We start from the raw sequence: 23,578 nt of genomic DNA on the forward strand, positions 1-23,578 counted from the left end.
AGTCTCATGTTACAAAAATATCAGATACAGAATCTGCCTTTTCAAATCACTGTTTAAAGCCTAAATTAATTTTGTAGCTTCATAATAAATGTGACGTGGCCATCAAGGTATTAATTGGAACAAGATTGAACATGGAAAATTGGAATAGGGTTTTCAGTGAAAATTGGGAACACTTTGAATAAAGCAAATTAAAAAATCCTTCTAAACCTTTTTTTGACAACAGAAACTGATCTGTTTCCCTTGTCTAATATACCTGTTACAATTTTATTTGAAACAACACATATCTTTATCTAAATCCAAGAGTATTACCTTGCTGTAGGAATTCTATACCCTCTGCCATGGTTGCATTGAGACAAATATCCTAATCTATGATGAGAGTTAGATAAGAGTATGTCCCAGGGGAACAGAACAAGGTCTGGCACCAAAGTAGAAGACAGAGGCTCAGGCTAAGGAGGAAATAAGTCAAACTTAGATAAAACTATTTTTATATGGAAGTACTTAAAATTACTCTTTAAACATGTCAATTCAAGAGTGGGAATGTTTCAAATTGTTTGCTAAAGTGAATGATTAGAGTGTGTATTTCATACCTATGCTAAATGAAGTTGAGATGTCAGATATTATTTGTTGAAAATTAGGAGAAATCTAAGACTTAAGAAGATAGAAGTAGCGAAGGACTTTTACCATATACAAATCAACAACTTACCTCAAAATATCTGTGAATGTGTCAGATGACATCCCCTTGCACTATGTAATGACAAATGCGTTGTTGTGAAGAAAAGTAGTGTCTATGAAGAGTTCTCTAGTTATTTCTTCTTTAAGTCACAGATGAAAGTGGAGAATTCTGCCATTAAAATAGTTCTAAAAATTTCAGAAAGAATAATGGAAAAACATTGTGTCAGAGGCCAAATGACAACACTTAATTATGAGTGGCAAAGTAGCCTATATGGTTAGACTTTGTTTCCCTACCCAAATCTCATCCTGAATTATAATGCCATAATCCCCATTTGTTAAGGGAAAAAACAGGTGGAGGTAACTGAATCATGGCAGCAGTTTACCCCATGTTGTTTTCATAATAATGAGTGAGTTCTCAAGAGATCTAATGGTCTTATAAAGGGCTCTTCCATTTTCATCTGGCACTTTTTCTTGCCACCTTGTGAAGAAGTTACCTTGTTTCCCCTTCATCTTCTGCCATGATTATCAGTTTCCTGAGGCCTCCCCAGCCATGCTGAACTGTGAGTCAATTAAACTTCTTTCCCTTATATATTATCCAGTCTCAGGCAGTTGTTTATAGCAGTATGAAAACAAAATAATACAGTAAATTGGTACAAAGAGTAAGGTGCTGTTATAAAGATACCTAAAAAGGTCAAAGTGACTTTGGAACTGGAACAGGAAGAGGTTGGGAACAGTCTGGAGGCTCAGAAGAAGACAGTGAAAAAGTTTGGAACTTCCTGGAGACCTGTTTAATGGCTTTGACCAAAATGCTGATAGTGATATGGGCAATGAATCCAGACTGAGGTGGTCGGAAATGAAGATGATGAACTTGTTGGGAACTTGAGCAAAGGTTACTTTTGCTATGCTTTCGCAAACAGACTGTGGCATTTTGCCCCTGCCCTGGAGATCTGTGGAATTTTGAACTTGAGAGAGATGATTTAGGGTGTCTGGTGGAAGAAATTTTGAAGCAGCAAAGCATCCAAGATGTAACTTGGGGGCTCCTTAGAAGCATTCAGTTTTATGTATTCGCAAGGAGATGGTTTGGAATTGGAACTTTTGCTCAAAAAGGAAGCAGAGCACAAATGCTTGGAAAATTTTCAATCTGCAATTAAATAGAAAAGAAAAACCTATTTTCTGAGGAAAAATTCAAGCAGGCTACAGAAATTTGCATAAGTAACAAGGAGCCAAAACCTCTTTCCTTTTAAATTATCCAGTCTCATGCAGTTCCTTATAGCAGAAAAAACAAAAAAACCAAAACAAACAAACAAACAAACAAATAAAACACTAAACTAAAACAGTGGTCCTGGACCACTTAACAGAAAGAAGAACTAGATTGGTAATCAGAATGTTTTAATTAGATGGCTTCTTTTTGGTAACAAACTGATAATAGAGACCCTGGAAATGAAATATACAGTATGTTTTATTGGCATCATAGAAAATAACATCAAGTTGTATAAAAAAGTCCTCACTTGAGTCTACAGGGAAATATTAACACTTAAGATAATTAATTCTATAGATGCTTATAATATCTCCTTTGTAAACCCAAAATAAAATAATGAAAAATACATTAAAAATAATATCCTGGAAGAAAAATAAACAACAAGAGATATGATAATAGCAACAAAATTTGAAACTTGGTTAGTAGATGATTAAGAGAGTATTATAATAGTAGTGGATAAAGCTGCAAGCCCAATTTACAATAAAGAATCCTCAGAAGGCTCCAGAAACAACACAGACAGTTATGTCTGCCACTGGTCTAAGGGAACTGTGTTAAGTAAGGAGACTTCAATGACTTTTTATTAAAAAGCACTTAGATTCATGTGTTCCCTTTTCAATTTATGATACTGGATGATTATATCCCACTATAGCATTCTGGAAAGTTACTTTCAAAGTTATGATTCATCACATAAAAGGGAACTTCCATAAGATTATCAGTAAACTTATCAGCAAAAACACTACAGGCCAGAAGGGAGTGGAATAATACATTCAAAAAGCTGTTAGAAAAAATATAAACCTGTCAAAACAGAATACTGTATCTGACAAAACTCTCCTTAAAAAAAAACAGAAATAAAAACTTAGACTTTTCTACATAATCAAGCCAAAAGTGTTTGTTACCATGTTACCTTTTCTAGAAAAAATGTTAAAGGGAGTCTTTCAAGTTGCAATGAAAGTCCAGTGGACAGTGACACAAAGTCATATGAAATATAAAATTCTCTGGGAAAAGTAACCAAATGAAGAAATACAGTAATCTGTACTATAGTAATTTTGGTTTATATAATATAAAAAGCAACGCATTTAAAATGAGAAATTTATGAAAATGGGTATATAATATATAAAGACGTAATTTTGACATGAATAACATAGCATGTGGGCGTCCAGCTATAAGAAAGAAGAGTTTTTGTATGTGATTGAAGTTAATTTGTTCTCAGTTTAAAATACATTGGTATAACTTTAAGATATTGTATGAAATTGCTATTGTAACCACAAAGAAAATAGCTTTAAATATACATAAGATGACATGAAAAGGATATCAAAGTACAGAACTACAATAAAATCAATGAAATCATAAAGGATTACAGTAAGAGAGAAAAGGAGGTACAAAAAGCTTATAAGATCTACAGAAAACAATTAACAAAGTGGCAAGGGTAAGTCTTTCTTTAACGGTAATTAATTTAAATTTAATTAGATTAGACTCCCCAAACAAAAATTGTGGATTGTCTGAATGGATTTTATAAAATGAAAACAAAAACAGTATTCAAGTGTAAGTTGTCTACAACAGACTCATTTTGGATCTAAGAACACACATAGGTTGCAAGCAAAAAGATGGGAAAAATCAATCTATTTATATGATAAACAAAATATACCAGGAACAGCTATATCAGACAAAAATACACTTATAAACATTTTTATAACAGACAAAATGATATATAATGATAAAAGGGTCAATACACCAGTAAGATGTAACAATTATGAATATTTATATACTAAATATATAAAACGAAATATATAAGTATATACTAAATATATAAACCTAAATATATAAAACTCTTTTGACAAAACTGAAGTTGGAGAGCAACAGCAACATACTAATAGTAGGAGATTTTAATATTACAATTTCAATAGCAGATAAATACAACAGACAGAAGACAATGAAAAAAACAGGGGAATTGAACAATACTACAGTCAAATTGGACATAACACAGATACATAAAACACTCCTCCAAACACTACCAAAACAGACATTCTTCTCAAGTGCCTGTGGAACAACCTTTAGGAGAGATCATATGTTAGGCCACAACGCAAGTCTTCACAAATTCAAAAGAAATTGAAATCATATAAAATACCTTTGAAAATAATTATAAAATAAAACTAAAAATCAATATCATAAATAAAATTGGAAAATCCACAAATATGTAGAAATTAAACAACATACTCATCAATGACCAAAAAGTCAAAGAAAAAGACACAAGGAAAGTTGTAAAATATTTCAATTGTTATATCTTCTTGATGAATTAGCCAAATGAGAATGAAAATGCAACATATCAAATTATGGAATGAAGTAAAAATAGTACTAAGAGGAAAGTTTATGATTGTAAATGTATACAAAAAGGGAAAAAGCTAATATCAATAACCTAAATTTATTTCTTAAGAAACTAGAAAAAGAGGAATAAACTAAACCCAAAAGTTCCAAAAAGCAGAAGGAAGGGAACAATAAAGATCAGAGGCTGACAAAATTGAGAGTAGAAAAACAAAAATTCTGTGAAGCTAAGTTTCTCAAATAAAAGAAATTCAGAAATGAAAGAGGAGACAATAGGGCAGATGCCACCAAAATAAAAAGGATAATCAGAGAATGTTACGAACAATTGTATGCCAATAAATTGAAGAGCCTAAAAGAAATGAGTATATTCCTAGAAATGGTCAATCTAACATGACTGAATCAAGAAGAAATAAAAAATCTGGACAGACCAATAATGTGTAAGGATATTAAATCAGTGACCAAATTTTATCAAACATTTAAGGAAGAATTAACACAAATTCTCTTCAAACTCTTTAAACAGAAACACTATCAAGTTCATTATGTAAGGTCAGAATTATCTTGATACCAAAGCCCAAGACTCTACAAGCAAAGAAACCTAGAGACCAATATCCCTTAGAAATATGGATGAAAAATCCTCAATAAAATGTTAGCAAGCCAAATTTGGGAGCATATTACATGGATTATATACCATGACCAAGTGGGATTTATTCCTGGAATGCATACATATTTCAAGATGCAAAACTCAATCACTGTAATACACATAAACATAATGAAGAAAAAGAATCCATATCATCATAATCTCAATTAATGCAGAAAAAGCATTTGACAAAATTCAGCACCCTTTCATGATAAAAACCACCTAGGAATAGATGGAAACTATTTCAACAGGATGAAGGTCATTTATGAAAAGCCTGCAACTGTCATACTCAATGGGAAAGACTGAAGGATTTTCCTCTAAGATTAAGCACAAGGCAAGAATTCCCACTCTGCCATTTTTATTCAACATACTATGGGAAATTCTAGCCATAAAATTAGACAAGACAAAGAAATAAAAGGCATCTAAACTAGAAAGGAAGAAGTAAAATTATTTTTGTTCATAGACAGCACAATCTTACAAATAGAAAATTAGAAAGACTCACCCCTCCCCAACAATAACAACAGCAGCAACAACAAAACCTGTTAGAACCAATAAACAAATTTAGCAACATTGCCAGGTACAAAATCAACATGAAGAAATCAGTTGCATTTCTGTACATGAATAGTCATCAATCAGTAAAGGAAATTAATAAAACTATTTCATTTGTAAACCTAACCAAGAAGGTAAAAGACTTGTGTAATGAAGTCTACAAAATATTGTTAAAAGAAATTACAGAAACCACAAATATATAAAGAGACATACCACGTTGATGGCTTAGAAGGCTTAATGTAGTTAAGATGTCCATAGTATCCAAAATAATCCACAGAATCAATACAACTTCTATCAATTTCTCAACAACATTATTTTTGCAAAAATGGAAAAAGTTAACCAAAAATTTATTTGGAATTTTATGGGACACAAATTAGCTAAAACAATAAAAAGAATAACTAAGCTGGAATACTCATATTTCCTGATTTCAAAACATTACAAATCTGCAGTCATCAAAAAGGTATTGTGCTGGCATAAAGACAAATATACCAATAGAATAAAATAGAAAGCCCAGAAATAAAGCCACTTGTATGTGGTAAAATGATTTGACAAAGATACCAAGACTATTCAATAGGGAAAGGAAAATCTCTTGAAGAATTAGTGTTGGAAAAACTGTATACTACATGTAAAAGAATGAAGTTTGACTCTTCCCTCACATGATATACAAAATTTAATTCAAAATAAATTAAAGCCCTAAATATCCAAAATAAAACTATAAAACTTCTAGGGGAAATGCCTCATAACACTAGACTTGGCAGTGATTTCTCAGATATAACACCAAAAGCTCTGGCAATAAAAACAAAAATAGACAAATGGACCTCCATTAAACTTGAAGACTTTTGTGTATCAAAATGCAGAATTAACAGAATGAAAATAATCTCTGGAATGAGAGAAAATATTTATGAATCATACATCTGCTCAGGCACTAATATTCAGAATTTGTTAGAAACAACATCTCGACAATAAAAAAAAGTCAAATAACCCAATTAAAAATGGTGGTTCAAAAACTTGAATAGGCATTTCTCCAAAGATGATATGCAAATGACCAACAAGTATATGAGAAAATGTTCAACATCATTAATCATCAGAGAAATGCAAACCAAAATCACAATGAGATAGCATTTCATATCCATTAGGATGGCTACTATCAAAATGAAAAACAAAAACCAAACCAAACAAACAAACAAAAAAAAATCCAGAAAACTTTGGCAAGAATGTGGAGAAATTAGTACACTCATGTACTCTTGGTGGGATTGCCCAATGGTGCAACTGCTATGACAAACAACATGGAGTTTTCTCAAAATATTTAAAATAGAACTACTATATGAAACAGCAATCTTACCTCTGGGTATATAGCCAAAACTTTTTTTGAAAGCATAGTCTCAAAGTATATTTGTACACCCATATTAAATATAATACTTGTAACAATAGCCAAGTGATAGAAGCAACTCAAATGTTGATTAACAGATGGCTGGATAAACAAAATGTGGTATATACATATAAGAGAATATTATCAAGCCTTAAAAAGAAAGGAAATCTTGTCACATTCTACAACATGGATGGACATTAAAAATGTTATACTAAGTGAATTAAGTCAATTGCAAAAAGACAAATACTGTATGATTCCACATATATGAGATATCTAAAGTAGTCAAATATACAGAGACAGAAAGTAGAATGGTGTTTACCAGTGACTGGGGGAAGAGGGGAAAGCTGAGTTGTTTATTCTTAATGGGGATAAAGTGTCAGGTTTGCAAGATAAAATAATTGTAGACATGGATTTCACAATAATTTGCATATACTTAACACTACTGAACTGTGCACTTCAAAAAGTCAAAATGATAAATTTTATATTACATATCATTTAACCAAACAAAAATTTCTGAAGTGAAATTCTTTACAATTTATGATTTTAAACTCATCTTTACTATCAATCAATCAGCTGAGAGTGTAGAATAAAGGCTTGTTATACATGATCACACGCAGATTAACTCAAACAAATCCTTTCAGAACAAGCTCCTGAAACATTTATTTTCCAAGACAAGCATGAAACAGAGTACAGAAGACCCCCAAATGGAACCTCTAATACAGCAGTTAAAAAATAGAAATTCCCAGGCTGATAGAGAAGGTATATGTCATTATGATAGCTGTGTACTAAGATTAAAGAGGTCCAAAACTTTCTAATCAAAACCCGAGTATGACTCACAATATGTTTCTAGTTTCAGCAACAATGGGCTATGATGAACGGTTCTAAGATGGAGATTTGAAGTAGTCCAGATTTCTTTGAACATCTAGAATGACAAAGAAAAACTAATAAATAAAAAGTGAGCAAATTTATTTTGAAGGAAAATGAGCTTGTCATGGTAGAAAAGTAAGGTAAAATAGGGTTAAATACTGAAAAAACACTGAATTCATAGGGAAGACAATAAATCTGCAATCACCTTTCCCAAAATAAAATGCTTTTAAGAGTGGTAGGAGGAACCTGAACATGAATTCACATGATCAATTTACATACTTACTGTATTAAAAGAAAATAAACTTTGTGGTAGCACTTTTGTATGACTAGAATAAAAACAGTAAGAAGAGAAGCAGACACTCCAAATCAAACAATGTATAATATGACAGAATTATCTGGGCTTTGGCCAAATAGAACAAGAAAACAGTATGTTGATCATTTTGTGAGCTGGATTTTGAAAATGATTTCTTTTATCACACTCAAGACCAGGCTGTATACTGACTTCACAAACATCAGCAGGAACTAAGGTGCTAACATATGGCTATTTTCTTTTTTAATATGCAACCTACAGAGTTTTGCTGTTTTTTGCTATTTTCAAGAATGTTTTCTAAAAATATATACTTATCCTATACCTCAAAGTGGAATAAAGGTGACGGTGAGTTTTGTAAAGAAGAAAAAGAGCAAACAACTTGATAAGAATGTAAAAAACAGTGACTTAGAGTCATTATTTTGTTTGATATTTGCTGTAAGAAAATAGTAGCTAATACTAAATTCAACTGATTGTAACAGATCCCATGGATTAGTTGCATAGAGGCTATTTCGAGAGTCGTCTCCCTTACATTTTTTCTTTTAACACCGTTCTTTTTGCCCTTATTTTAACAAGACAGAGGGCATATTGTGAGCTCTTTCCAATTCCTAAGCTCCAGCAGGAAGCTTGCTTGCAGCTGGAATTTGTAATGTGCTGATGCATCCCAGGACTTTCTTCAGTTACATGTGGCACTTCAAAGGATATTCAGAAAGACCAATAGAGAGGATCCTGGGACAGCATCAGAATGGCAAAGAGATCAACATGTGAGGTGCTGCCTTTGAAGAAACACATGTAGCAGTAGACATCAGAGCTTTGGTACATGTGGTATATTTTACTTGAAGAGTCAACTTAATGTACAAAGAGGAACATGGGAAGAATTAGAGTCCCAAAGAGCCTACTTCATTTAGATGGAAAATAATTTTCTTTGTTATTTAAACATATACAGCAGAACCCCTTATGATATTTACATTTAGGAAATAAAGCACAAAAAATAAAGACAAAAAGAGGAGAAAAAGAAAGTGATTCTGGAAAAACAGCTGAGAGCATATACTCTTCACTTTTAATAAATAAGCTCTTTTCATTCCAAAATACAGCAGTGCCTATAATACCAAAACTAGGTTTATTATTTTCATGAAAAGAAAACATTGTATCATAGCCTGTATTCTCTATAATGCCTATCTAATTTTCTGGTAATTATTTAATGGGGAAAAGGTGCGTTAATTCTCTTGGGTCACTAACCAGAATTTTACCCACTATAACTAAATCTTTACACATGGGCATCTTATTCCTGACACTTAGTAAACAGACCATGTGTGTAGAAGACCATAACACCAAATCTGCTCGAAAAGAGATGTGTTCAAACCAGTTGCCTGGCTTTGGACAATTAGGTAAGTCATTGATTTTTATCAGTAGATTTGTTTAGATTACATAGCATAAACAGTGCTGTTGGAGAAATTTTAGCTCAATCTGCATGATAATTCATAAACTGCAAAGTTTTAGTGAAGCACAAAGGATGGACTATGAACTTTAGTAATATATGGGAAAGTTGATTAAAATAAATCTTCATTATTGTGTTGACTAGAAAAATTACTTATTGTTTTCAATTTATAATTAAGTTTACTAGCAATGTTAAGTGTCTTCCAATATGGACACTAAAAATCAAAATGGATTCATCTTGAGAAAATCAGCAATATTAACCAACAAATCTTATAGGAAAGGTTAAATTGGTGGTAACTGGAACAAGCAGTACAGTATCAATTTTTTTTTCTGTCACTAGTCTCTAGAAATATATTTAAATTTATCAGAAGATGCTACTCACTCCAATGAAAAGAATATAAATAAAATATTCATTAAATATATTGTGATTACAAAGCTGCCTAATAAAAAATGAGACAATGATGAAACAGCTAAAATACCAAGAAAGAAGAGAATGCCCCAAGACTGAAGAGATCCCTTGACCTCTTAGCAACTTGAAGACCTTGGTTATCATTGGATAAAGGCCTGTATCAAAATGTAACATTTAGTAATTGCCTAGTTCAGGCTCAACTCCTTAAAGTTGCAGATAACATCCAAAGCTTAATTTCTGTTTTCAGTTTTAAAAAAAATGAAATACATGACATAGACATATTAACACAGACAGTACATTAATGTATATTTAATAATAAAACATATATTTATCTTCCCACTATCTACCTTAAAATATAATACATCCCCTTATCACTCAAGCTGCTCCTGAGTTACTCATCTGTATCTCATTTTCCCTTCAAGAAGTAACTATTATTCTCAATTTGGTGTTCTTGTTTAACTTTGGTATGTTTTGTAGACTTGTTATAAATGCATTTATCCCTAAACAATGCAACGTTACTTTTAAGTTTGCCACAAATATCATATATTTGTTTTCTGATGACTCCATTTTCTCTATCCTGTTGCCTAACAATTCCTCAGAAAAATAGTCTCACATGTTGTTATATACAAGTGTATATGTGTTGTATGCATTTGTGTGTCTATTCCTTTTTCAGATCTTAATCTTATGGTACATTTCTTTCTCAGTTATGAATAGCCTTCCTATTTTCTAGCCGACACATATTTCAGAACCTCTAGAATTAAACCAATTACTACTACTATAAACACATATTTTGAATCACAGTTTTTGAGAACATACTTTTGTGTGACAAGTGAGAAAACTGAGGTAGAACTGTAATAAACAGTTTGTAAAAATGATGCAGATACTGAGTCTTCATATTTTGGATATATTGATTCAGGTCTCTTTATGACTATCATCACTTCTGTATTACCATCAGCTTTTATTTACTGTTCTTTCTACAATGAGATTAGAATTTGGGAAGATAAGACACAGAGACAAATATGTCGAGACAATAATATTCCTCTATCAATTTAAAACCTATTCTACACTTTTTCTCTGCTTTATATAAAATGTTCACTGGGCATCTGGAGTGAATTTGCATATGATATATTATACTTGAGAAAATAATGCCATCAGAAGAGGAATCCTCTCATTTTATGCAAATTAAATTATCAGTCTTACCTGAAATTACATCTAGACTTCCTCTCCACAGATACAGGGCAAGAATGATCTTTTATTTCTGACACAGGATTTTTTTGGTGACCCTTCGCCAGCCAGAGACATCAGTGGCCGGCAATGTCCCTGCCTGGGCCTCACTCAGCCCTCAGCTCACCACAGGAGGCACCCCGCCCACTTGGCCAACAGCATGCACTCCAGCCCAGATCCTATGCTTACCACAGAATCTGTACTCAGCCAGCAGCTGGGCCAGGCATGCCCCAACCTGCCTTTGCCCTGTGTGCCAGCATCTGGATGATGGGATCATGTGGTGGCTGAACAGGGATGCCAACACTCCAAAGCCCCAAGGGAGGTGTTACAGCATGTTAACAGCCCTTTCAGTCCACCATTTGCAACCTGGCCAATGGAGGTATGTTAATAGCTCTTTCAGTCCTATGGCCCCCAATTTGGCCAGCGGGTCTGGGGCTGGCCTAGCCCCAGTAGACCTTCCCATTGCATGGAATGGCTGCCCAGCATCAATGGAGGGCCAACGGCTACAGTGTTACTGCCTTTTTCATACCTGCATTAAATGAGTTGTGAGTTCTTGTCCCTCGTCCAAGAAGAATAAGGTTATGCTGATAGCTGAAGGGTGAGCAGGGTGCAAAGTTTTATTAAGCAACAACTCTCAGTGGAGAGCAGGCATGGAGAGGGCAACCCCCTACTCCACCTGAAGTTGGGTAGCTGCCCCCATTGCCTGAAGGCAGGCAGTCCCTAAGTGTGGATGAGTCCAGGACTTTTATAGGCTCAGAATGGAGGAATCGATGCCGATTTACTGGTTTGTGAGTAAGCAAAAAATGGCTAAAACAAAAGCACCACTCAAAGGTGGGCATGACAGTGTACAAAAACAATTAAGGAAGGGTACGTATAGGTAAAATGGGTGAAAGGTGGGGATCAATCAGAGGAAAATGCACCAAATGGGAAGAGAGGTTCTCAAGCTGGTTTGTGGATTTATCTGAGACTTGTAGCTTGGCTTTCAGGCTTTAAACTGTCTTTGGTTTGAAGGTGGGGTTTCACAGGGGGTCCGCCCCTATCTGCCTAGGGTTTGCCTGCCTCCTGCTGCTATCAGTTCTAAGACCAGTCCCCCACTATAGACAAAACGTATTTGCAAATATATATACACGCAATGGCTTATACACACACACACACACACACACACACACACACACACACACAAAATGACTTAATTAATTAATTAATATGGTCTTTCTGTTTTGCCCAGGCAATAGCGCAATAGTACAATCACAGCTCACTGAAGCCTCGACCTCCTTGTCTCAAGTGATACAACCACCTCAGCCTCTTGATTAGCTCTCAATATAGGCACACACGCACCACCACACTCAGATATTTTTTTTTTCTTTTGGAGAGACGGAGTTTTACCATGTTTCTTAGGTTGGTATAGAATTCCTGGGCTCAAATTATCCACCTGCCATGGCCTCCCAAAGTGCTGGGGTTACAGGTATTAGCCATCATGCCCAGCCCAATTAATTTTTAATTTTAATGTATTAAGGCACATTTTAAAAGGAGCTTATTAACAACAAAAAATAAATTATAGAAAAATAACTATATAATGAATAATTAAAATCTAGCAAGATTAAAACTACTTAGATATCATATAAATAAATCATTCTAGTAATGTTTTACATAAACCTGAGAAATACTTTACATTTGTCATTATTAAAAAAAAATAATTCTGCATGATATGTGCCTAAAATGAGAAGAGATAGGATTAAAGTCACTGATTTTTTTCTAGATGTGTATATTTGTGTACACATCAGTACATGAGCATATATTTAATTTGTTTCTAATTTTGAAAGTAATTACATAGTAGGCAAAAAAGCATATTTTTCTATAGATAAAATTAGACTTAAACTTTTCCTATAGATGTATTATAATGAGAAAGGCATATTTAGTTAGGAAACAAATCAGTCTACTGCTAATCTATAAATGCTTTTGACATTTGTTTATTAATGAGGTAGAATTTAATAAATACTTTTCTAAGAAAAAAATTCACTGAAAATAAAATAGACACTTTATTGATTTGTATGGTATAAAATGCTTTAAACCCCTTAGTGAAAAACATTCAGTGACATCTAAACTTTGTACAGTCCTCCCTCACACACCATACACTGGTAATTGTCCCATGTAGCTTGAAATTTTGGTAGTCTTGAAAACCTTTAGTTATTTCCAAAAAATCAGCATCACTTTTAGATCTTTGGAATAGTTTTTCTTTCAAGTTAATAATACGTTCTAGGGCTGTGAATTGAGAATACATTTTAAAAAATAGGTTTTGCTCAAGTACAGGGATCAAACCACATTTAACATTTATTATCCCTTACAGATACGTTTCTGCACTACTCAAACTCTCAAGGAAATATTTCTCAAACATGATTCCTATCACAGTATCTGACATTTTTCTGAAATAGTTGTAAAGGAATCAGTTGGAGAATATAAAATTCATTTAAGGAAAGTGTTCTGCACTTTATTCCTACAAACATCTTAACTCACAACATCTCAACATGGATGAATATGCCACTTTTCTAATAACAGTCTTCACATTACTAGAGATATATTAGACAGACAGACAGACAAACAGATAGACAGACAGGCAGACAGACAGATAGATATATAGACAGGTCAACAGAGAGATAGATGATAGATAGAGATGATAGATAGATAGATAGATAGATAGATAGACAGACAGATAGGTAAAATGTAGACGGAACATGAAACGTGAGAAACTCTAGACTGAAATATTGAATTATCATTAGATAGCCTTACTATTTGGTACTCTAGAAGTAATCCATCACAGGATAATATACTATATTAGGATTTTGAGTGACACCATTATTGGAGAACAAACCTGTATCCTGAGCATAGATAAATGTTTCAGAGACATAGTTTTAGAAAAGTTCACATGAAAATTGAGTTGCTGGAAATTGATTCCTTTCAGTGGAAAACCTGTCAATGCTATAATTCTTTGTGGTAATCTTTTAACTACCCAGAGGAACATGAGTTCCCCAATGTACAGAAACATACTGAAACCCATCTTTTTGCCACTGTAAGAAATTTCACTTTATCAGATCTCTATGTGTCTTCTGCATCATCAGTCCCTTTTCTATTCTGGCTCCTATTGATCAGCACAAATAGATCTTCTAGTATAGGAATATAACAAGTCTTCCTCAACTTCCAAATCAGAAAACCTGAGAAGATCTAAAAAGGAAAAAAAAGCTTTCAAACCTGATCTGAATTAACGCAAAGTCACTTACAGTCTTTATCTTACTTGGCATGAATATCTTTACATTTTGTTGCTGAAATATTAATATGTTTTATTAAAGTGTTACTTTAGACTCATTAAAGGTGTTTCATGGTACACAGTTTATAAAGCATATTTCCAACTTGACTCGTGACCAATTGAAGTTTTTGAATTATATCTGGCCCACGGATTTCAGAAAAGTCTTGTGAACTTGTATTGCTGAAAAAGTAAACAAACTAAAATACATCTTTTGAGCCCTTAGAACACTCCATATTGAATTACGTTCTCCATTATTCAATTATGATTTTTTTCCCCCTGCATTCTCTCTCTGCTTCTTAATTTTATTTATGCAAGTGTCTGCATTTTGGTTTCTTTTCCCTCATGTCTTTTTGGGCAAAAGTTGTTGTTTGTTTTATTTTCATATATGTATGTAATACACATATATAAAAATAAAGTGTACAAACATGTACATACATGTATGTACATGTTATGTCTACACACATGCACATACATATGTATGCAAACATGGGTGTATATTATACAGATGTATATACATGTGTATACACACATACACACATGTGTTGTGTAATATATACACACATATAACATATTGTGTGTATATATACATGTACTATATATACACACTATATATTTTACACAATATTGTGTATTATATACACACACAACATATATAAACACAACATATACAGCGTATTATATATACATACTATATATACACACACAACATATATGTAAATGTGTTGTGTGTCTATATAATACACACAGGTATATATATACCTCTGTGTGTGTGTGTGTGTGTGTGTGTGTGTGTGTGTGTATATACACATACATAGCTATGGGTATATTATATATATACACACACATTTATATATATGTTGTGTGTATATACATAATACACATATATGTGTATGTACATATGTGTGTATATTACACACATAGATATACAAACAACATATATATGCATATAATATACATATGTATATATACACAACATGTGTGTACATGTTATTACACACATATATACATAACACATATGTATGTACACATGTGTATATTATGCACATTATATACACACAACACATGTGTATGTACACATGTGTGTACATTATGCTCTTTGTATGTTGTGTGTATATTACACACGTGTGTTGTGTGTATATTACACACATAAATATATATGTGCATATGTATGTACATATGTGAATATATGCCACAATTTCTCTATTCTTGCTATAATTATTCTAATACATTTTCACATTTTGAATACAATCAACATGCTCAAAGGTCTCACCTGACAGTTCAAGCTTGTGCTTTCGACTTCTAATACAGTTTTCAAATTTAACAGTTCCAAACCGACCCTTTGCATGACTCTGATCTTCTCTTCATATATTTCATGGCTGGATGTTTGGTAATCCCGATTTTTCAACTTTTGTCTCAATTTTTCAGAGAGGCATTCCCAGACCACCCTAAAAGCATTCCCTCTGTCATATTCAAAGAGAGAATTCTTAAAAAAAAAATCCATTACAGCATTATACTGTTTGCATTTATGTTATTTATATTGCTCATGCCTTTATTTCCGTGAGTTCAGGATACATGTCTGTTCTTTTTAATATTACATCTCGTTGATACATTACTAGAAGATAATGAGGTGTTTTATAAATGTTTCTTAAAGGCTAGGCACAGTGGCTCACACTTGTAATCACAGCACTTTGTGAGACTCAGATGGGAGGACCACTTGCTCCCGCCATCTAGACTCCATCTCTACTAAAGAAGAGGAAGGAGAAGGAGAAGAAGAAGAAGAAAGAAATATGTAAAAGAAAACTTATCCAGGCATAGTGGCAGCATGTGCCTGTAGTCCCAGCTACTCAGCAGGCTGAAATCAGAGGATAACTTGAGCCTAGAAGGTCAAAGCTGCAGTGATCCATGATCATGCCACTGCACTCCAACCTGGGCAGCAGAGGAAGATCCTGCCTCAAAAAATAAATTAATATAAAAATAAATAAATGCTTGTTAAATGCTAAATAGTTGTTGAAGAAATGTATCAATATAAAGAGGACTATTTGGTGCCTTTATACTTAATGAAATATTTCAAAAATACTTGTTTTTATAAAATACAGGATTTTTTACACCTGAAAACAATTTGCTTTGTTCATTTGTTTTAATATATAGAATATTTGTAAGACTTTTAAAAAATTGTGGGGCTCTAAAAAATAATTTTTCTTAGGTGATACCCACACTAATGCTCTAAAATTTAAGTAAATGTAGAAGTCTACTTTTATATTTTGTTACATAAAATTGACCTTTTATGGATAATTTCCTCACTTGCTATTTTAGAATCATAATTTTATGTAATTATAGCAGTTAAATTTAATAGCTAATTATAACATCTTATCTTTTCACATTTTTCTACTTAACTGGAAATAACAACCTTTTTAAGCCTTTGGAGTGGAGACACACAAATCTTCACGCAGAAACACTCATTTGACTGATGTACTTCTGAAAGCTATTTCTAACAATAAAATAGCACTAAATCTGATAATTTTTTACTTCTGCATGTCATAGCATAGATGTTGACGATGATACAGGAAATTGAAATTGTAATTTGACTGAAATGTCCAATTAGATGCAATTAAATGGGAATGTTTACATCAAAAGACATGAGAAGAGTAGATTCTTTCCTACTTAATCTACATTCCACAGAGAAGAAGGATATAGCAAAACCATTGGTGTATTACAGAGATCTATACATTCTGTATCTTCTCCACAAATTCTTCCTAACATTGTTTTCCGTGGGAGATTTTGGCAAAAGAACTTCCCAAAGATGGAATAGCCTTTAAAAAAAAAAGGCAGGGGCCCTGTAAAAATTATTTTTAAAATAGGAAAAATACAAAAATACTATGAATAATGATTCAGAAGCAATAGGTAATAGACATTTGTAAATTGTAGTTAATATGTGTTTCTGCAAACTCTAAGAGAAATGGATTATTCATAAGTTTTCCTTTTTCATATATTTAGAGTAGTATTTCTTGTTATATCTTTAATATTAGTATTTTCTATGCAAATGATTTTTGAAATAATGTATTTATTTCCTTATGCACTGTACATAGAAATATGTAGAATTTTTATATAGAATATATATTTCAGAAAAAATAAAAGTACAGAATGAATATTAAAGTTAATTAGGAAATACGCTCTTTTTTAAAAAAAGTGTTACTTCTTAATTAGGAAAGTAGCTATATTCTAGATTTATTTATATGGTATTTATATAGTATTAGGTTGATGAATAAGTAATTGCAGTTTTTGCCATTGGAAGTAATGGCAAAAACTGCAATTACTTTTTCATCAACTTAATACTTGTCAGCTTGGGCTCTATGAACAATATTATTAGATATTTTTAATTATACTTTAAGTTTTGGGATACATGTGCAGAACGTGCAGGTTTGTTACATAGGTATACACATGACATGGTGGTTTGCTGCATCCATCACCCTGTCATCTACATTAGGTATTTCTCATATTATTAGATTAAATGAAATTCTTCATGTATAAAGCACAGTGTATGTGCATAATCTACTTTTCATTTCTAGCCCAAAGTTTTCTTAATTTTTTTTTTAATAAAAGCACCTGGTTAGATTCATGTTGCAAACAATCCACTGACAAACAACGCTTCCCTGGGGCCACAGTTTGAAACATTTAAACTCAATACTTGTATATAAACCAACCACTCTGCCTAGGCCTGTATTCACAAAGTGGTCCATTTTGCTTGCAATATTGCTTGCAATATGCTTTCTTAAGTTGGCCAGCCCACTATACAGCTTCTCAAACATGTTCCATGAATGCATCCTGAGCAGTAAGGAGGGGGAATGGAAAGCTAGCACAACACAATATATGGTCTTTCTCATCTGCTTAGAATGAAAAGTCAAACATACTTAGTTCTTCATAACTCATTCTTAACATGTATGCAAATGTACTCTCTGTGTTCTTGTTTTAATATTCAGTGTTTCTCCCAAAACTCTTTGCTTAATCTTGATATTCTGAACAGTTATGTCACAGTAAGTTTAATACAATCCTAGTTAGTTATTAGTTATCAGCAACATTTAAAAATGGTGCCATAAACAAATTCAGTGAAAAATATTTTAATGAAAATAAGAACTATTGATAGATTTTGTAATAGTTGTCTAAAATAGATGATTACTTACCCTAGATATTAAAGTAAAAAAATCCAAATATTAGTATTAGCAATTCCTTGAATCTCTTTGCAAAAATAAATAAATAAATAAAGCACTATTTTTAACTGCTAGCCTAGAGCAGGAAGCTGCTTCTATGTGATAATTAACTCTGACATTAAATTATTTAGTATAAGTTAGAAAACGTTTTGAGGTAGCTTAAGATAGGATATACAGTTGACGTGTCCAGTACTTCTATTAATCAGCCTTAGTTTAATATGTAACATTTAGACACACTCTATGTATCAAATGGTGTTGTTTATGTGAACGTAGAGAAGTGATAGGCCACAAGAGAGAACTGGTCACAGAAAAGTGCTGAAATGGGTGGAGACCAATACTCTCTATGCAGCTATTACAAGAACTTCTTTCAATAAATTGGATCTTTTACACTGTCAAATATGCTTTGCAAGGAAAACATTCTTTTTTAAAAAAAAAAAAAAACACTAGCACAAAATAAATCACTGGAAATTTATCCAATTAAAGAAAAAAACCTGATATACCTTTTTTTCAATCTCCATTTTCATTCAGCCACAATTACTTAGGATGTAAATTGCTTCTCAACGTATTTTGTCATTGCAAGGACACACTTTTATGCCTTACAGCAGTAATATTAAAAATGCTAGTATTATGACCTGAAAATGTTCAGAGCAATGCAAAATTAACACATTCCCAAATACCCACGCATAAAGGAAAAGGAAACCATTTGCAGAAAGGCAGAAAATGATGCAGGGATAGGGATGATGGCATTCATTGCACCCCAAGTTTTTCTACACACACACACACACACACACACACACACACACACACACACAATTTCCTAGTAATGGTTCATGCTGATAGTAAGGACATAAATATATATTTATTATGAGATTAATAAATGTATGCTGTTCCATCCTTGTGTACCAGCCATGAGAGTAAACAAAGGTAAACTCAATGCAATTGAGGAGTTAGGGAGTAAGGTAAAGAAAGGATACTACCTAATTCACATGATCAAATTAGTATCTTAGAAAATCATTCTGGCTTCAGAATGGAAAATGGGTTACAGAGGGCTATGAATCAAAGTAATGAGATGTTAGGATGCTTATGATACAGTCAAACCATAAAATAAGAGCAGTGACGAAAGGCTGGAGAAAATAAGTGTATTAAAGTCCACTTTGAGCCAGACAAAGTTATTTTTTCTCTATTTGTTGTGAGTTCTGACATGGACCAAATCTTGGTTGGTTGACAAAACAGATCTTGATATGAAATACAATTGAAGATTACTGCATAAATAATTACAGACATGGATTTTTAAACTAGAATCCATGAACTCTGATGGAATCCCTAGATAAAATTAAGAGTATCAATATACTGGATATAAAATAATTTAAATATCTTCTTTTCGCTGACTTCAAACTGGAATCTAGCATTTCATTCATTATGTATTAGGAAACAAACCACAATAGTTTTAATTGTATTTGTAAATTTGTCAGCCATATAAATTATATTTTTATATTACATTGCAGTTGTTACAGATTTATCTAACTATTGTTTATACTCTTCTACTATTTCTATAGCTTTCAAATTACAGTATGTATTAGAAGTGCCAGTTGATCTTAGTCATATGTATGTATGTTAATAAACAAGCATATATATTGCTATATCATAAATTTGTTTCATTGAGATTTGATAACAATATTGTAATGTAACTGGCTCCTGTGTAATCTCAGGCATTTTTTTATGCATTGGGAAAACAATTTTCCATAGCTTTCTACTGGCCAATGAAATGTGAAACCCTGCTAATAGCAGTAGAACTGTACATATTAGCTTTGTTAGCAGAGGCTAACTTTGACCATATGAAAAACCTACTTGAATTTTAGATAGTTCACCACAAGCTGAAACTGATAAATGTTTGTTTCATTTTGCTTCGTTTTGTTTTTCCTACCTTCTCAATTCCACCTAAAGCTACAGAATACACACACAGCAAAGTACTGCAAAATTAAACATCTGAATCTGAGGTGTGGCTCTGAATTGAGGGAAAATTTTAAAGAAGTTAGATACATAGAGGAGTCATGGGAATGGGTAGAAAGAATGTCTACAGTCGGGCATGGTGGCTCAGGCCTGTAATCTCAACACTTTGGGAGGTTGAGACGGGCGGATCACCTGAGGTCCGGAGTTCGACCAGCCTGATCAACATGGAGAAAACCTGTCTCTACTAAAAACACAAAATTAGCCGGGTGTGGTGGTGCATGCCTGTAATCTCAGCTACTTGGAAGGCTAAGGCAGGAGAATCACTTGAACCCGGGAGTCAGAGGTTGCAGTGAGTCGAGATTGCGCCATGGCACTTCAGCCTGGGCAACAAGAGTGAAACTCCATCTCAAAAAAAAAGAATGTCTACAGAATGTTTTTTTACTAAAGGATGGGGAACAGCTCAGGAGACAATTTCCAAAGTCTCCCATGGCAAGAGCTGGAGGGAAATGTGGTCAGAAGTCATATTAACTCCAATTGTCACAATGCCTGCAATAACCAATGAGTTTGAATATATCACTAAAATTTACAATGAAATTTTCAATAAATATTTTGTTTAGATCCTTGTTTGGGTATATCCTCTATATCTAAAGCAAAAAATATTATTCTGTTGTCTTTTTGGTAGAAAAAATATAGCCCTGGTTTCATGCTATATTTTCATGCTGATAGTAAGGGGATACTGTATGAAAATACTTTCATGCTGACAGTAAGGGCATACATATATATTTATTAAGTGATTAATAAATGTATGCTGTTCTACATTAGTGTACCAGACACAATTAGAAACAAAGGTAAACACAGTGCAATTGAGAAGCTGGAGAATAGTTTTTTTTCTACCAGAAAAATTATTTTTAAAAAATTTTATTTTATTGTTAAAAAATTATCCTATTCTTTTGATACAGTATCTGTATCTGCCTACACTTGAAAAATAGAATTGAGTCAAGATATGCTAAATGCCATGGAATATAAACCATTGGCACACTTGATCCTAGCTGTAATAGCAGTCCAAACATGATGGTGATGGATGTTGGTAAGTAGAAATCTCCATCATTTATCTCTGGAGTCTCTGAGTGTGTGTAATGTTCAGGAAAAAAATATTTTAAACTGATAGTTGAAGATAGTGTATCTCTGAAAACTGATTAGGCATTTTTATGATAGGGAAGAGGTCCTTTAAGACAATGGAGAAGCCAACATCATATTATTGGTAGTTAATTATGTGTGTATATATGTATATGCTTCCCAATAACACCATTTATTGTGTTGTATATATTATGATATAACATATAATGATTATGTATTATATATAATACCAGTATGGTATATTGCAATAATTGGGCAATAGGTATGCTTAATTGCTGCTAGGCCCTCTCAGCTGACAGACCTAGAATATATATGTGTATAACCCTTCTATATACATGCATGTATAAATATTTCTATATGTATTTATCTGTATCTATATTAAGCTCAGAATGAGCTTAATTGCTTCCAATTCTAACCCTTTACCACACAGATCATTCAAAGCTTCTCCCATTTCAAAGCTATAGCTATAGCTTTGGAACCAGGGATCCCTGGAGAAATGGCTTAATCTAGGATGGGGTAAGCCTATACAAGATGAGCATTTTATAGTGACAAAATATAAGACTTACTAAAAATAAAATGGATAAAATCATATCAACAGGACACAGATACTAACTGACACAGCTCCCAGTGTCCAAAATTGTAACGATTTGAGCATGAAAATAAATAATATTCAATTACACACCAAGTCATATAAATAAATATTTATGAGCTAACAGTAATGTGAATACATATTTTAAATAAATAAATAGAGAATGGACAGCTCTCTATTGCAGAAATCAGAAATATTCCAAATTATATACTCATAATACCATGCTCAAAAGAAGTAAACAAATAACTCTCCACTCCTTAATTGTTGGTTGCTCATAGCGACTTTTTTTTACAAAGATTTAAATGAAAAGGGAGAACCAGAAAGATAATCTGCCTCACCCATCAGTTATCCACCTTTCTCAAAGCATGCAGCCAACAACTGGCTGTCACTAGGTCAGATGACTGTCACTGAATGAATAAAGGATAGAAAAAGGGGCAAATTCTGGGTGTACTACATGCACTAGAGCTTCCATGGGTGGATCCAGGCAAGTAAGACCACATTTTTGCTTAGTTATGTGCATCTTCTCTGTCCTACTTCTTTTACTACTTGTACCCAAAAAAGCACTTAAAACATACCTTGCACAAGAATACTCCTTTCTGGCCATGGTTCTAAAAATTCAAACTAAGTCAATCCTAAGAAAAAACTCTGACCCATTCTTAAAAGCAGAAGTTAATGAATTTTAAAATTCAGAGCCCCTCACTTGTACATGTGCCTTCAGTCCTATGAGAGGGACCTTGGTATTGTGTTAAAGTGATCATATGGTTTTATAAAAATCTGTAATAAAAATACAATAATTATACAATATTGGGTAAAACTGCACTGTCTTTCCACTCCAATTTCATTGACAGTATCTTCTCATCCCATATGGGAACCTACTGCATTTTTGAGAACTAAGATATTACTATTAATACCACACATTGCACCAACTCACTTAGCATTGCATTGTGTAAGTAAGGGGCTACAGGTTGTAAGGTAACATAAATGGGTTCTTTTGCACTGTTGTTGCAAGTGGAAATATGTCAGTAATAAAGGGAAACAATGTTTAAAATGTATGAAACCAGCACTAATCTGTGGAGAACACTGCTAACCATAAAACTGCAAGAATTTGGAACCTTGTCAAACACTGGTTATTAAAAAAAGCTAGCTCCATTCTCAGCCTGGACGATATAGCAAGACTCCATATCTACATGATTTTTAATTAGTCAGGCGTGGTGGCATGAGCCTGTAGTCCCAGCTACTCCGGAAGCTGAGGCAAGAGGATTCAGCCCAGGAGATTAAGGCTGCAGTAAGACAAGATGATGCCACTACTGCACCCCAGCCCAGGCAACAGAACAAGGTCTGGTCTCTA

At 33.1% G+C, this 23,578-nt stretch overlaps 1 long non-coding RNA gene across 1 annotated transcript in view; it reads right to left on the reverse strand.

Moving 5' to 3' along the window:
* Positions 1-707: 707 nt before the first annotated feature.
* The window catches only part of LOC116551336, a 40,649-nt gene continuing 17,778 nt past the window's right edge, over positions 708-23,578 (reverse strand). Inside the window, exon 4 of the long non-coding RNA XR_004268858.1 lies at positions 708-858. This is a non-coding gene — a long non-coding RNA (uncharacterized LOC116551336). The remainder of the gene's footprint in view (positions 859-23,578) is intronic.

Source organism: Sapajus apella, unplaced genomic scaffold (genome assembly GCF_009761245.1).
Source record: "Sapajus apella isolate SASKATOON/1434 unplaced genomic scaffold, GSC_monkey_1.0 scaffold9, whole genome shotgun sequence".
Lineage (NCBI taxonomy): Eukaryota > Metazoa > Chordata > Mammalia > Primates > Cebidae > Sapajus > Sapajus apella.